General features: G+C 42.0%; 1 protein-coding gene across 1 annotated transcript in view; it reads left to right on the forward strand.

The window, feature by feature from the left end:
- ARHGEF4 (Rho guanine nucleotide exchange factor 4) overlaps positions 1-16,809 on the forward strand; it is a 227,025-nt gene that overhangs the window by 74,007 nt on the left and 136,209 nt on the right. The window lies entirely within an intron of this gene.

Raw genomic sequence — 16,809 nt, forward strand, 5'->3', positions numbered from 1 at the left:
CGGTTCACAAATAGATCTGTAACAGTAGGATTCAGAGTCCATCCCCTCTGCCTCCCCTCTCCACAATTATTCTTCTAGGTAATCTAATCTTTTAGGAAAGGAAACTTATCTTCATATTCCTCCAATAGGCATGAAAAGCAGTTTCCACTGAAAGAAAATCCTAAAAATTTATGATGTTGTTGAAACTTCACTATACTATTATTAGTAGTATATTATTACTATTAATATACTATTAATTATTACTATTAATATACTATTAATATTACTATCAATATACTATATTATAATGATATAATACTAATATTAATATACCATTAGTATTATTGTTTTATAGAATATTAGTATTATCTAATAATATCAGCGTATTTCACTGATAGTTTTGTCCAGCTCTAATAAAGAGCTATTAAGAGTGCTACTTCACAGGATTTCAGACAAAAATCTTGTGACTACAACATAACTGGACACTGGAATGTTCTGAGCAAAGCCATTAAGGCACTCTGGTATTTTAAATTTTGTGTAGCTTTTGGGGATGTTTACTTTCATCTCCTTTTTTCATTTAGCTTACTACCTTCAAGTCAGCTGACTCCATAAAAACAGAGGACACTGAAAATTCTGAGTGGCAGAAAGTTATGCCCATGGGATAAAGTTTAGGGTTCTCTTATGAAAACAACCAAAATCTGTGTAATTACAGAATCACAAAACAAGCTGAGTTTGAAGGGACCCTCAAGGATCATTTGGTCCAAGTCCTGGCCCTGCATAGCACCATCCCCCAGTCACAATTAATCTCTGTACAGTAAATCTTATTGCTAAAAATGGGTCTGAGACTCTCCAGATTAATTTGAACTTAAATCCTCCTTTAATAAATTGCTGGGACTATACTTTTTAAACCTCTTAAAGGTCAAGTCTTTGAAAAATGCAAAAGCTTTTAAGTCTTTCAGCATTCCACCTTCACCTCAGCTTGTTGTGTGACCAAGACTTTACTGGAAAAGCTAGTATGTTCCTGCTAAAGCGCATGGTGAGGCAGTGGGCAGGTAGAAATCAATTTGTGAGCTTCTCCAGTGTTGCTCAGGAATAATTTGTTAGTCAAATAAATATTTTTTATGTTGCCGTTATTACAAAACTGATCAGTGCTCCTGACTCGACTAACGGAGTTGGCTGGCTCATTGAGAAAGGGTATCTTAACACTGTGATCAGCTTGGCCTGTGTAGGGATTTGCTGCAGAGAACCATTTATTCTCCCTGATTGCAGGATGGGGTGCACAGACCCCTCAGATCTCTTTGCTGGGATACACCAGACACCCACAAAAATATGAAAAAAACCTAAAAACAATTTCTTAGTACCACACATATTCACAAACATGCAGGGCAACAAAGCCATCTTCTTCTTTCTCATGATCTTTTCTGCAACACATACCTACAAGCTGCAGTGTTTCCAGTTGTAGCTCCTGTGTGGTTTCTGAAAAAAGCTGCAAAATTTAGGCATCTGCAGACTCCATCCTGAGAAAGAATGGCTCACACAAAGATCCTCCTAGGGTTGTGCTGCTCTTCCCTGCTGTGGAACTGCTGTCTGTCATTGCTGCTCTGGTCCTGCACATTCCCCACATATGTCCTAGTGACATGGAGGGATTGTTTTGCTGTGAACATTGTGCTGTTAATTATTGCAATCAATGTGTGTAAAACCATTAAACCTGGGCTATAAGTTTGATTTCCAGTAAATATTTGACAAACTTTAGTTTTACGGCATTCAGCAAACACTTCCTAGCAGGAGAGACAGTCTTTCCATATCATCTTCTTATTTCCTTCCCATTTAATTTTCTCTTTTACTCACCTGCCCCTACCCTTGCTACCTGCATGGGAGGAGCACTGTATTTCCTGCCCTGCCAGACAACCTGGGCTGGAAGGCAGGAGTCTTGTGGGTGGCAAGTTCAGAAGCAGTGGGAATACCAGTGGAACTTACACAGCCGTGGCATTGAAGAGAGGGGAGTTCCCATTGCATCTTGCTGGCAGTTTTAAGTCCTGGAACTGTGAGATCTCCCAGGTTCCTCATGTCAGTGGCTGATGGTGAGATTTGGCTGATACAGATGACTGAAACCTGAAGGTTCTTCTGAGTACTGCTCTTTCACTTTGGATGCGAAAGCTCAGAGGATACCTTGATTTCAGCTACCTCCTCTGAAGAAAAAATGAAGAAGATTTCAGGGCACATTGAGCCCAGGCAGAGTGTGGTTTCACAGAGGTTCCAGTTCAGGCAGAGGGAACAAATGCCAGGTGAAACTCTCACAACCTTTGCTTCAGCACTGCAAGAATTGGCATCAGCCTGTGCTGTTGGCTGTTGGCAGGAAGAGCTGATCCTGCATCGGCTGATTGACAAAGCAGCAGACCGGCAAATTTGGGAGCAACTCTTGATGGAACTTGATACCTTGACTCTGGCCCAGGCAGTGGAGATGGGATCTCAGATGGAGAGAGTGTTGCAGAAAAATTGCCCTGGGTTTATTCCAGTTCTGACAAAGCAGTGGGAAAACTGCAGCAGCACTAGCAAAATTTGGAAGATACGAAATTATAACTGCTGTAATCAGTGGTACTGCTGGAGACAGAGAAAACCTCCTGCCCTCACAACAAAATATGATCAAGAGAAGCAAATTCACTTCATCCCATTTTGTCACAGCCCAGTGCCATCTGCAGCAGTTATGAGGAGACAGCACCTGGGCTGGCAAGTGAGATGTCCTGCCACTACAAATACAACGCCCGGGAAAGTCAGGAACATCCAGGTAGGCTGCTGGTTGCAAAGGGCCTGGGACAGAGTGACAGAAAACTGTACATGGGCATCTGGGAGCTGGCCATTCAAGCTGTGGGTCTGCTGTTTATGCAGAACCCTAACTCAGCTAAGTTGCAGTCCTCCAGGTTATACTGCAGTACTTGAACACTTTTACATGCTTGACTTTTGCTTTTTCTCTTTTGCAAGACTTAAATCTTGCATGAAGAATTTTGGTGAGGTGTTAACAATTGTAAGAGCAGTGTCTGCACTGGGTTTGGTGTATTCATGTGTTGGCTGGAAGCTTCTGCTAAAGGACCTGGCAGAGAAGTAATGTTATAAATGGAGCTTTCAGATTGGTGCTAGAGGAGGCCCTCCACTTCAGGCTCACTGCCTGAAGAAAATCTTCTTAACCCTTATAACACATAGGAATAGAACTCACTTCTTTCTGTAAGAGCTTAGATTTGTAGAAACCTCCATTGCTCCATGGCATTGCTCATAGCCATTTGAAATGGTTGTGTAATGGACCATCAGATTTATCCAGATATCTGTAAGATCATAAAGACTGACATATAAGAAGAGGACAGGCCGGTGGGCATCATAGAGTTGTATCTATACCTGAGGTAGCTGTCAAATAAGATTGAGTCAGAAGAAGTTCTACTGTAACAACTCTCTCTATATTGTGTTCTGCTCTGTTTTAATCTAAACTTCCTACTTCTATATAGTGGCAGAGGAAAGCAAGATCAGTTCCTATTTATCTTTTTCCTGTTTTAATTTTTTTAAAAATTATTTTTTATGTATGTGTGTTTGGCTTGGTTGGTTTGTTTTCTTTCTTTCTTTTTCATTAAAGAAATGATTTAATAATCTTTGGTTCTGATAATCACCCTCTATTTGATTTCTCTTTGATAGATCAGTGTAACTAACCATTTGTGTAAGATAATGTAACAGGGTTAGGAAGAAAGGAAACAATGATAAGGAAACTTAATAGAACCAGATCCAATAAAAGGACAAATGTGAGCAGGAATGATAATAAAATAAGAGAATAAAAAGCACAGTCAATGTGGAATTAGGGTCTTTTCAAACAAGGTGATCATCTCTAGGCTGCACAGAAGCAAGCTGAAGTAGTTCCTGTCTAAAAGACTAAGAGAAAATATTTGTGATTGCTTTGAAGACATTTCTTCCAGTACTTCTTACTTTGTCCTTGCTGAATTCTGCCAGGAGCTGAACAGACAAACTGCATCCCCTCACAGCTGCCCTGCCTTCCCTAAGGCAATTATTTGTGATTAGCTACCATAATGTAATTAAATGTTTAGATTGTCCTGAACAATTGAATGTTGTACCTCTAATGCCTGTTATGAGTGCTATTCCTGACAGGTAATAAAAACATCATTGAGGCTAAAAATGTCTGGTACTCTTTGTGTATTCAGCATTGAAGCAGTGAAAAGGCTGACTGAAGGGAAATGAGCTGTAGTGAGAAGTACTCTGACCTGAGGCAGTGCCAGCACGATCTTCAAAGACTTGAAAATGTGTGATTTGCATCTTTTTGTTGCCTTTTAAATGTCACTTGATCTTTGTGGTTAAGAGCAAAACTGAGCTCTGTTTTGTTAACCAAAGTTTACAGCTTTTTGGATGTTCATGCAGGTCTGTGTGCCATTTTCCTTGAACTGACCTTAAGAGAGTATGAAATGAGACACAACTTCTGCAAGATTTTTTTCTGATCTTGTGATGGTTTTAAGCCAGTGCTGTGCCAAGAAAAATCATTAGGTAGGAGGCTATAGTTACTGTATTCCTGATTCTAAGGTGCTGAAAGCTGGGGTTTGGCTTAAAAGGCATATTTCTCTGATCTGATAAGCTTTCAGATCTTTCTGTGCATTCAAGTTGGCACTGGCTAGGTGAAGAATTGTGGTGTGGATTGAATGACTGGGTCTTGCTCACATCTCACTCTGCATTCCTTGCCATGCGAAGTAATTTGCTGATTCCTGGGGAGATACACAGGGCAGTTTGGGGGCCTGGGAACAGCCAAGGAATGAACGATTTGGTATAACCATACCCACTCTGCTTATGACCCTGCTGCCCTGGATTTTCTTCTGCAAGAGCTTTCTGCATGTTGCCAAGTTGGAGAAATTGTGTGTCATGATTTATTACAGCTTCTCTCACATCCTCCAGCTCTCTCTCTAACCTTACAGCTCTCTCTCTAACCTTACAACCTTACAAGCCACATTGAACCCTTCCCACTGAACCAAGGAATGACATGCTCTTGTAGTTACCTTTACAGGGGCAGCGATTTCTGCTCCTTGCATTTCAAAAATATAAATTACTGCTTCATTGATAAAGTGTAAGGAAGCCAAAATGAACACTTGCTGCAATCCTAGGATCTCCCTTGGTGGTACATAGGCCAAGGAGCAGTTTCTGCCTCCTGAGGAACTAAATCACCATAATTTGTGTTTCTGGTGAGGAAGATGAAATGCTTTCTGCCAGTGGAAGAATGTCCACCACAATATACATTTTCTGTGACCCAGAGACACAACTCGGAGTGTAGGGCAGATGTGCCTAGGTGGATTGTGCCAAAGGATTGAGGAGATGGACAATAGCTGTCCCTTTGGATACCTTTTTTATCATACTGCAGTTTCAAGCCTTGAAATAAACAGCTTAAGTTATGAGGTCTGGGTGGGATGTGCCATTTTGCACTGTGAGGTTTTCTCTTGACTTAGCAACAGGGGTTCAGTCTTTTCTCTTTTCTAGACCTCTCCTCTCATCAGTGGACATTCTTGGGCCCTTTCTGAGCTCTGCACCTGATACATTGGTTGCCTGCAAATCTGGATTGCTGCAGGAGTTCCTTGCTCAGGCCCGCTCTTCCATGTCACGTCTTACAATAGTGTATCCCTCCCTGGCCTTTGTATTGTGGTAAAATAGTTTAATAAGCACATACAAGACACTAATTACTGGATTAGAAGGTTAAAAGAAGCCAAAAAAAATCTTTTCACCTGTCCTACCACTGGAGATCAGCTCTCCCTGAGTCACTCCTGTCAGGTGTGTCTAATCTGTGCTTAAAGACAGAAAGTGATGGTTCCATGCTATCCTCTAGGCAACCTGTCCCAGTTTTTCATTATCCATACTGTTGGTGGTTTATTGATTTTGTTTAACTTCAGTCTTGTCTGCTTCAATTTAAATCCATTAAATCTTGTTTTATTTGTCATACACTCAGAGAGAAGATTGCTTCCTTGTATCAGCAGTTAAAGACTGTTTTCACACTGTACTCTCTCTGGGATGCACACTGTACTTTCAATCTTTCCCTATGATTCATTCTAAATAATCCTTATTCTTATTTTGACTATTGCCACTTGCTCCATGTCTCCTGATGTAGGATGCACATCAAGCTGTCTTGAAGGTTCCAGCTGAGACCTCATCTGTGCCAAGCTCAGGTTCCCCATACCCCTGTAACTACTCCAGCTATTGTTTTAGCCACCTACACTGTTGGAAGTGTCAGAAGACCCCTGGAAACTGTTTACATGAATGAGACAGGAGCCTTGTGACAAAAGCGCAGCTGGTAGATACACTGATGTCACTATATCCAATCTAAATCAAACCAAGGGACATCACATGAAGTCAGCACTGGGATAAAAGGTTCCTGAGAAAAGGCAGGAACTTGGAGAGAGAAGGGGGCATTTTGCTCACAGATTCATACAGCTCTTGTGGATTTTGAGAAATAAGGTCGAGTTTATGTGACCTCAGTTCATCTCATGAGTCAGGAGATTTCGTTCCCCTGTGCCTTGTCACTTAATCTAGTATTACAGAGCAACTCGGAGGTCTGGAGGTGTTGCCATTGTTACACAGAGAAGGAACAGAGGTGAAATCAGGTTCCCAGGATCAAAGGAGAAGTAAGGCATTAAGCTGGATACTGAACAGCTACACCATGTGAGCCACTCCCTAAGCCCCAGCAGCTGAAGGGCTTGGTCCCACATGCACAGTGTGCAGCACGCTTCAGCCTCAGTGTGTGTGTGGCTGCCACCCTGGCACCAAAGGCTTGCTCTGCCCTGCAGTGTGCCATGTGGGCATAGAAAGGACTTAACCCTGAGCAGGACCAGGGCCCCCTGACCCCACAAACATCAGCTGCAGATCAGGCCTGGTGCTGATGCAGTTCTTGTGCCTCATTAAAATCCCTGTACACAGCCCTTTTACTTCCTGTCATGTGGGAAGAGAATTGGAAACAGTGGGCAGAAAAGGTCTTTGCAAATGTCACAAAGCAAAAGCTTCAGGCAGCTTCAGAATCCATGCTCTGCAGTGTTGCTAGCTAAGTTTTCCTTGAAAGTTGTTATTTTATATAAGCTGGCACATTATTTGATCTCTTCTGCTTTGAAAAGCTCATTGAGAAGATTTCTCTACCACTTTGGGGAGAGGAGGAAGGAAGTGAGCAGACTGTTGGCGCTGGGATATCTCATGTCACCCAGCTAGGCTAAACTCAAATAAGGTGTGAGAATGCAAAGTTGTGCTGGATTCAATTAACTTCCTGAGTTCATGAGCAGGACCTAGCCTGCCCTTGTCCCATGTCTGAAAATCATCCTTCTCCCCATGTTCCTCATTTTTCTGCTGGCTCCGGATCCCATGTTGTCAGTTTTTAGGAACTGCCTTTGGCTGCTCAGCCTGTCCTCTGAGTTTCTGTTTGTGTAACACTTTCAGGAGTCCAGAGCCAAATGCAGGGCAAACGTGTAAGAAACAACCACTGAAGGTCAGGAGGGGCAGCTGAGGAGGGGAAACCTTGAGTCTTTGATGCACATGGAGTGATATGGACCAGGAATCAACCTGAAGATGAAGCACATGACACCAAAAGTGGGGGGAAAATCTTATTTGACTATCAAAACCCAGGCTGACTTGTTAGCAAAGCTCTTACTTAAAGCTATCAAGAACATGCAGTAATGGCATATGTCTTAGACTGAGACATATGGAAAAATAATGCTCCTGTTATTGATAGCTCATGGTAGGGGTGCATGTTTAACTGAGTCTCACTTGGAGCCCCACTAAAATTACCTCAACAATGCAAAATATGGTACTGTACTTTTCCTCCCTATTTGTTCTTTCTTTCTACCTAATTTTTTCAATTTTCTGCTGCCTCCACTTTGACATCATGCCTTCTTAAAATGCCACAGGAAAGAGTCTACAATTGTGTTAGGGGCATTTCTGTGCTGGCAATCCAGAGAGGCTCCAGCTGATGTGTATATGCACAGCTTTTAGTCATGTCTCTTTCCTTACTGTCTTTGAGGTTTTCTCCCCTGTTTACACAGTATTCTGTGTGGGGAGATCTCAAACCTTCAGAGAGTGATTAGACCCAACAGAGAAATTAAAAGATACAATTAATGAGCAGGGACTGAGGTGGTTGAATGTCTGGCTCTGCTGCAGGTGCTCTGGTATGAGTAGAGCGAGTCGTCTACCCTAAACCAGTTAATGAACATAGCACTTCCTCCCTCTCCCCATTTCCCTCCCTCTATCTTACATAATTAAACACCTTGGGGCAGACACTCTCACCATGTTTATCCAGCACTATTGGTCATGGGCCTTGCAGCATCTAGGAACTCAGCAGGATGTGCCAGAGGAAGGGTGTTTGGAGTAATCATATTACATATTAATCATATTGCAGCAGGGCTGATAAAAAGGACAAGCATGACCACAGAAACATTAGTTTAAAAGCACACAACATAATGAAGAGGGAGCTGCAGTGGCTGAATGTATTGGGCAATTTGTGGTGATGGCAGGAAGAAGTCAAGAAAAGCAGGATTTTGTATCAATCACTGCCTTGCATTTGCTGGGCTTCATGTAGGCCCTTTCCTTCAGAGTCCTCTTTAATTAACACTCTGATTTATAATTCTGCAGATTGAAATCTTGACTAAACAAAGAAAGACTGGTTCTAAAAGTGGACTGAGTGGTTACAGTGGTTATAAGATAAACAAACCATATATCTCATGACCTTCAGCTTCCAATTTCACTGCAGTCCCATTATTGAGCACTGAATTGATGATAACTGAGGGAATATCAGTGGATGCCTTGTGGCTACTTCTAAATGCACATATACACTTGAGATTTCTTGAGCCATTGTCTTTAGTGGGGTCTTCTTTTTTTCCAATAGCTTTTTTCTTTAGAGGAGTTTGCCCTGTCTATAAAATATTTGCTGTCTTTGTACTTCTTTAAGTCAGAAATCCTTCTATAATTTCTCAACAGCGCTCTGAAAAAAAAAGCTAATTGAGTTTGGAAAAGGTAAATATGTCTGTTCTAAAGTGTTGTGACAAAAATGTAGTTGCAGCAGAGTTACCATGGATGGACACACCATCACAGCACTTGCTGCCTGGTCTTCTAGAGCAGAAGTCTCCATTTCTTTCACCAGGAATCCTTAGGATTTGCACTCAACCACTCAGCACTCAGCTAAGGATTCGCACTCAGCTAAGCACTCGAGTGCTATTCGCACTCAAGCCCTTAAATACTCTGAAAGGAAGCTAACTGTGGATGTTGTGTTCATTCAGTGCAGAGTAGCAGGCCAGAATGACCTTTTAGAGTGTATACAAGCTTCCACTGCTTGATGGATATCAGTACTCAAGGCTCCTGAGCTGCAGAGCACCAGAGTTGAGCATGGGCCCTGTCTTTGGAGGAGGATTCACACAGTTTCTAGGTAGGACTTTTGGTCTGTGCACAGCTGAGTGGTGCCTCTGCCAGACAGCTTCAACCTCCTGTAAGAGCATCTGCCTTGAAGAAATGTTCATGGTAAAATTCACACAGAGACAGATGGACATTTGCTCCATGACTCTGAGGCAGGACCTTCCCTGTGGCCAGGTGTGTTAGATTTCCTTTTTAGTACAAAAAGTGAGGCTTTGTCCCCCATTTCATGGGAGCAGCTGTGTTATCTGCTCATATATTTACACTCTGTCTTCTACATAAACTTGTGATTATCTTTTGCTGGGACAGTACTGAGCTTTTCCCTATTGAAATAAAAAATAGAGAAAGGGTGTGAATGAGGAGGAATGTTGCCCTGGTTTTATAAAGCAAGCAAAATACGTCCCAATTTTCATGAAAAGACAACCAGCCATCTAATAATATAAGCATTCCATGTGTTGAAGGCAGAAGCAAAATGAGGCAATGAGCAATATCTTCCCTTGAGATTTGCCAGCAGAGGGAGTGTTACAGTGCAATGGTCACAGATTGTGTCCTAGAGCAGGGAAACTGCTGGAGTCTGAATTTTAGCTGTCAGTGTTCCAAATTTTATTTGACATATTATATTGCCATACTGACCAAAGAAGGATCTTTTTATATTTCAGAACAGTGACAATATTAATTATTGATACAGTCAATACTTGACATTTCAATAGTGAAATGACACTACATAGCTAGTGCCGTGGCTAAAATGTAGGATTTCATTTGGTACAGAGCAGCTGTCAATTTGTGAGAATAAATCTACAAATATTTTCATAATAGTTATGTCTCATATTGCTGCACTGATGAAAAAAAAAGTATTTCTGATGCAAACTGCAGCTTGTAAAACTGAATGGAAGAAATAAACCACAGATAAAAGACACAGAGAGCCAAGAACTTTTCAGTGTTGTGCAATCATTTTGTACAAATAACCTATCTTTCACACTTATCTTCTGCTTAACACAGGAAACCTTTATGCCTCCTCTTATGCTTATGCTTCACCTCTTCATCTGCTGGGCAGTCCTCCTTGTCTGGAGCTAAAGCTGAGGGATTTGGTGATGAGGCACTGGAAAGCAGCCAGTGTTTATTAGGGTCAGTGTGTATTTGTCTGTGCAAAGTGCTCTGCCCAGGCGCCTCTGCACCTCTAGATGGCTCCCAGATCCCACACTCTGGAATCCTCCACACCTTGGCCAACATTTCTGCTAAGCTCCATGTGGCAGCAGGAGTGGCAGTGTCCAAGGGGAGATGCCAGTTTTGGCTTTGGGCTATAAAAATGGTTTTTTAATAAAAACGCTATAAAAATGGTTTTATAATTTTCCCAACTTTATGTTGGGATCGGCTTGTTGATAGAACTGGAGAAGCTGTGGAGTGCAGCAGACCCACAGCTGTGGTGTTTGTCTGCTCTTGCAGTCCTGCACTGATCAAGTGTCATATGACAGCACCGTGGTGGAGGCCCAGGTCACCTCTGGGGCCAGGTTAATCAGGGCTCTGAGCAGCAACAGAGCATTCCAGCTGGTGGTGGGTGGGGGGAACATACTGAAGTTTTGGAGTTAAGGTGCTGTTAGGATGTTCAGATATTTCACTGATTCTGTGCCTTGTTTTGCCACTAGTTCCAAGTCCTTCCTCCTGCCTTTTCCTGGCACCAGCACCACGAGTGATGGTAGCTGCCAGAGCCTTGCTCACCTAGTCCTGCTGATTTTGGATTTGCTTCACCATCTGGAGTCTTCCCAGAGAAGGCACTAAATGCAACTAGAGCAGGACATGCAGTGGATGTCCACGTGTTGTTTCCTTATGCCAGGAGTCATTAGCATAGTGCAGTTCTCACAAATCTACACAACTGGCTTTGAGAGATTTTTTAACTGCAACTCTTGGGAACAATGAAAAATCTATCTTTTGTGGAAAAGGGAGATATGTTGTTTTATTGACTTCATATAGAAATTGTTCTGTATATAAAAATGTTGCCACTTTAGATTGAGAACCCTGCAAACAGTGCTATTGCTGTGCATAGATGATTAACAAAACATCTGTGTCACCCAACTGCTTAGTGCCAAAATTACTTTTGGATGCCTATACATATCTGCACTGGAGCAAGAACCTCCTGGAAAGTGGCTTTTCTCATCCATCTGTGAATTTTGTTTCCTCTTGTGCAGTTAAGATGCAAATGTTCATGTCCTGCATCAAAAACTGAATATGTTTTGCAGGGAAAATGCCATCATTCAGTGGTTATAGAGCACTTTCCCCAGTACCTGCAGAGGCTTTCATTTCTAGTGCCTTTCAGAGTGCCTGTCAAATTGCCATTTATGCACAGAGCAGAATCAGTCTGAAGGTTCAGAACCTCTGCTGACAACAGCATCCCTGCTCAGCAGTCCTCATCAAGGCACAGTGCTGCATCTGCTCTTCTTCATGCTGGTTTCCTCTTTATAAACATCTGTAGCACCTGTAATATCCACTGAAATGACAGGCAATTCAGAAAAAGTGGTTTTCTGCTGACTAAGAAACAAAAGTTCTGTTTGAAGTTAATGTCTTTCAATCTACTTCTTTCTCATTAAGTGTAACAAGGTTTGTTTTTACAAGGCAGCAGTAAATAAAGGCAATTTAACAAAAGAGCTTGGGTATCTGGATTTGATCAGTAAGATAATTTGAAGCCTTGGGGACCTTATGTGGCTATTTAACATGATGTTTTCTGTGTAGTTTCTAATTTGAATTTCTGCTGGGTCATTTTTCCAGCCACAGTTGATCAGTGCAGAGGGATTTAGGGGTGGGTTGCAGCTACTGCACTGTACCCTGCACTGTCATCTTGTGTCTGAAGTCCTTTCCCAGAGGCAGCTTTTTGAGGGGTGGTTGTGTCATCATTAATTTAAGAGCCTTTCTCAAGTTCTGTGCTTCTGTGTTACATGAACCCTGAAAAACACAACTCTGGGCATGCGGGAAGGCTCTCCCAAAGAATTTTGTTTACTCTTCAGAGTATAAATCTTTACATGCCAATTAATTTGCCACACAAATTTCCCCTCAGGTAGGCCTGTGTCTCTTTATGCCATGTATAATCCAACCCCTGACTGGCATCCAATTTGCTTTAAGGATTTCTGGACAGGCTTTGCATTTACTTAAGTACGAAAAAGTGTAGGTAAGTTGAGACCATTAATTCTGGGTCTGTATCTCTTCCCCAAATATGTGTGAAGGGCTTTTTTTTTTTAGAGCTCTGTGGTAACTGAGGTGGTGTGGCTGGTTTCCTGGGATGGCAGCTGTGCGCCATCACTGCCAGGAACCACTTCTGACCTCTGTGACAAAACTTTGTGTGAAGGCAACACTTTTTGTGCCATGTTTGCTTTAAATCCAAGAATATAATTTAGTTCATGAAAAGGCATTTCTATGGCTGTTCTTCTGGAATGGTTTGGTGGTCTTAGATCTTTTGAGGCATTTCCAACCTGGTGAACATCCAAGGAACATCCTAGAAGTAACATTATCTTGGGCAACCTTTGCCAGCCCAGCTGGAGAGAGCAGGCCCCTGAGGCCAGACTCCTCCCTCTCTCTCCAAGACTGTCCCTTTCAGAACAGAGGTGTATCAAAGCCACAAAAAGGAGAAAGTGGGTATTTCAAATGAGGTTTCTGTCCTGGTACTGAACACACTATGTTTTTTTTCCTCTTTGCCCTCAGCTCAGAATATCCATAAGGACAATAACAGTTCCTTGACCAGCACTTTTCAAACCCCAAGGCCACCTAGTCCTACATGGCTGTAGAAAAATCTCAGCTTTTCACAGCTCTCATTACACAGAGGCTGGATGAGTTTCATGCTACCATGTTAGAATATTAACCTTTCAGCTATCATAGAAAGTTAAGAATTTAACTGAGTCAGGATCCCTGGGAAGCCAAGGAGGAGTTCCAGAGACTCAGTCATTTCAGAAATTCCATTCAGCTTATTTTTCAAACATACGTGACACAAGTCAAACCAATACAAGTGACCCTAGACAACATCACAGCTGAAACCTGAAGCAGCTGTATTAGCAATCTTATATTGCAGTGAACACTTGCATTCACTACTTTTGTCTATCTTTCTTTCCTTCCCTGCTTTTTAAGTGGCAGTTCAGAGCACACAGCACTCTGCAGGATGAGACCTCCTGTAAATTATTCCCTCCCCATTTCCTGGGAATTGCACATTTCCTGATGTGCAAGCACTGAGCACAGAGCACTGGCTTGCTCTCACCTGTTAATGGGAACTGCATTTTAGTCTCATTCCATTGGAAATCAAAGACACTGGGCTGTGCCTTTCAGTCAAACAAGGTGTGAATGGAGATTTATGAAATGTATACTGATAGCAACTCGAGAGTTGTTACCATCACCTGTGGAGAAAACAATTGTCTGGATCCCATGAAGTATCAACTGTAATGCTTTCATGTTGTCTTGACTTCAGGGAAAAACTGATCTGATGTTCCTTGAGCTGGAAATGAGGTGATAAGTAGGGTCAGGTCCAAGTTAGTGGGTAAGCAAGTCAGACCTGCTTAGGGAACTTGCATCCAAAGTAAAAGCAAAAGCCATGTAAATGGTCAGATCCTTTTTGTGGTTGTGAAAATGAAGGATAAAATCCTTTAAAGAAAGACTGGTTGAAGTAGAACGATTTTCTGTTTAACCTCTTCTGCCAAGTGTTAGGCAGAGAAAATTAAAGAGACAAAATATCTGAGAAACTCACTATTGCTGTAATATATTATAGTGTGAGAAAATTATTCAAATATCAAATCTGATCTAGATTAAAAATGATACCTGACTTTCCCACCAAATGGAAAACGTTCAGAAGACAAGAGTGACTTGGCCCATGGGAGCAAATGTCACATATGAGGGCAACCTGGATGGGAGGTATCTTATTTTATGGAGATAAAGGCCTTCACACATAAAAGTCACAAGGTTTATTTTTCTGGTGACTTTAGTTTGACATGATTATATATGGCTACATGTAATAACAGATCTGTAACTTCAGTTTCATCCTATTTTCTTGGCACATTTCAAAGATGGTAAGAGACATGCAAGAGAAAAGCAGTCAGGGGAGCTTTGCTGTGTTTTGTGTATTGTTTGTGAAGTGTGAAAGGCTTATTTCAGTACTCATTTTTCACATTTGTTCCAGGCCCTTGTCTTTCAAATGTTTATCTTCTCTGAGATTGAAGAGATGTATAAACAAGCAACCCTGTCCATGGGTAATGAGGATTTTTTTAAGAACCCTTCCCAGAAAAGAGCCATAATCGGTCTTTTGAAATTCTCAGTGTAATCTCATGGAAATTAAAGGCACAAGGGCTGTAGTCTAATGGGCAGCCTTGCTTAGAATCACTGCTGCACAAATACTCAGCTCCCAAGCCTGTGATTATGTTGGGAGCACAGGGCTAAGTCAGAGCCCATTGTAAACCTCCCCTTCTGCTCTGCCTGAGTCCTTTAGACTCAATTTCTACAGAAAAATCCCAGTCAAACACCATGAGAAGTAGACCCAGAAACCCTAACGAAATAAACACAGTACAGGTTGGGAGAAAATGAAACCACATATGACAGAGCACATGGTCAGAGCAGAGTTTGGGCTCCCACAGACACAGGGAGACCTGCAGAAGGTACAAAATGGAGGTCGCTGGCCCTGTAGGGAGTTCTTCCCTGGGCATTAGGGGAAGTTCAGTGACCTCATGAATATCAGATTTACCAAAGGTCAGCTCTAGGCCTCTCCCTTAGGCAGAGAACTTGGCTAGATTTGGTGGAAACTGAAATTTCCACATCACTCCTCAGGGGAGCTCCATCCCAGGCTCCATCTGGCAGACTTGGCCCTGCCAGGCTCATCCTGGAACTGGTTCTCATCCTCAGCAGCACTGGGACTTGTGTTCAGTCCTGGGCTCAGTGCAAGACTGCTGGTTGGCATTACTTGGTGCCCTTCATACCTAGAAGTTGTTTCATTATTTCCCACAAGTTGTAGAAGCAATTGTGGTGCCTCTGTTTCTGCTTTAAATGCATAATTTTGTATTATACCCATTAAAAATAATGAATTTGGGAGGGGTCACAGCATGAATATCCTGACATAGCTATGTTTAGAATTATAGATGGAGCGTAAGAGATTTCTGCCCTATTTTTTTTGCAATTTAATTCATAATTATCCTTGAGTACAGTTGGGCATCTTCATTACTTTGCTTCTACTTGCCTGAGTAGGTTTTATCTTAGTTTCTTGCCATCTGTAAGTTTGTGTTCAGAACAGTGTTGAGGAGGCAGAGCTGGTACTGCTGAGCAGCTGCTGCTGCACTCACTGCTGTGTGAGCCAACTGCTCACACTGTGAAATGCTGCTCTGAGCTGCTCAATGCTGGTCACTCCTGTCCTGGGGACACTGGCATTTGCCATTATTGCGGGACCTCAATTACATGTGTCACTGATTGCGCACAGGAAAGGACACATTGCTTGGCTGGTTACGTGACTTGTGTTGCCACTGCAGTGCAATTTGATCAGGTTCAGAAGTGATTTTTGCACTTGTTTTGAAGTACTGAATTCTTCCCTTTGCCTCCTCCATTCAATTTCTATTTTCCTTCTTCTGCCAAGAGAAAATTCTTCTTATTGAAAAATTATCATTTGGAAATAACTCTTGTATCTTTCTTTTTCCAATTTATATGCTATGTTTTGGAGTCCAAAATCAGAAACTCTGTGACACTTTATTTGATGTGATTTGCAATTTGTCTTCCCATATGAGGACTCACACGTGCTCTGTGACAAAGCAGCCTGGTGAATGTGATGTGCAACTCAGGCTAAAGGACGTGGTGTTCTAGTTTGATGGATGCCATTCCCTTGTGGTGCTTTTTGGTTTTTTGTTTGGTTTGCTTTGCTTTGCATTGTGGGGATTTTTAAATTTTATTTTTAGAAAAGTCTTTCACTGTTCATTATCTCAGTTTTCAGATTTTAAAATATGCCAATCATTCTTGTGAGGGCTGTCCCCAAAACCTGGGTAAAGAAGCATCCAGCATTAGGGTTAAAGGCTGCCATTTATATTTATGTGGCATCTCATTTTAGATATGAAGGGACTGAGGCTGAAATCAGCCAAGTATCTCAGCTGGGTGCATTTCTAGAACTTCTGACAATAGCTGAACCTGAAGCTGACAGACAGCAAGTACTATTTTTATACCTCAGGAAACTTTGAAGACACTTTGCTGTGACTTCATTTCCTGCTTCAAAGTTGAGAAATATGTAGACTTCTGTTGAAGAAGACTGAGGCTCTCCCAGAGTCAGCTGTCTGTGACAAAAACATTTCCCAATACTGACAGTGTGATTTTAATCCTTCTGCTCAGAGCCAACGATTTGGATGTGCTCTGATAACTGATCCATGCAGTGCTCCTGGTATAAGCCTTCTGGGAAATGAGATTGAAGACCTTTTTCACCTTTGGTTC

Source organism: Motacilla alba, chromosome 9, assembly GCF_015832195.1.
Source record: "Motacilla alba alba isolate MOTALB_02 chromosome 9, Motacilla_alba_V1.0_pri, whole genome shotgun sequence".
Lineage (NCBI taxonomy): Eukaryota > Metazoa > Chordata > Aves > Passeriformes > Motacillidae > Motacilla > Motacilla alba.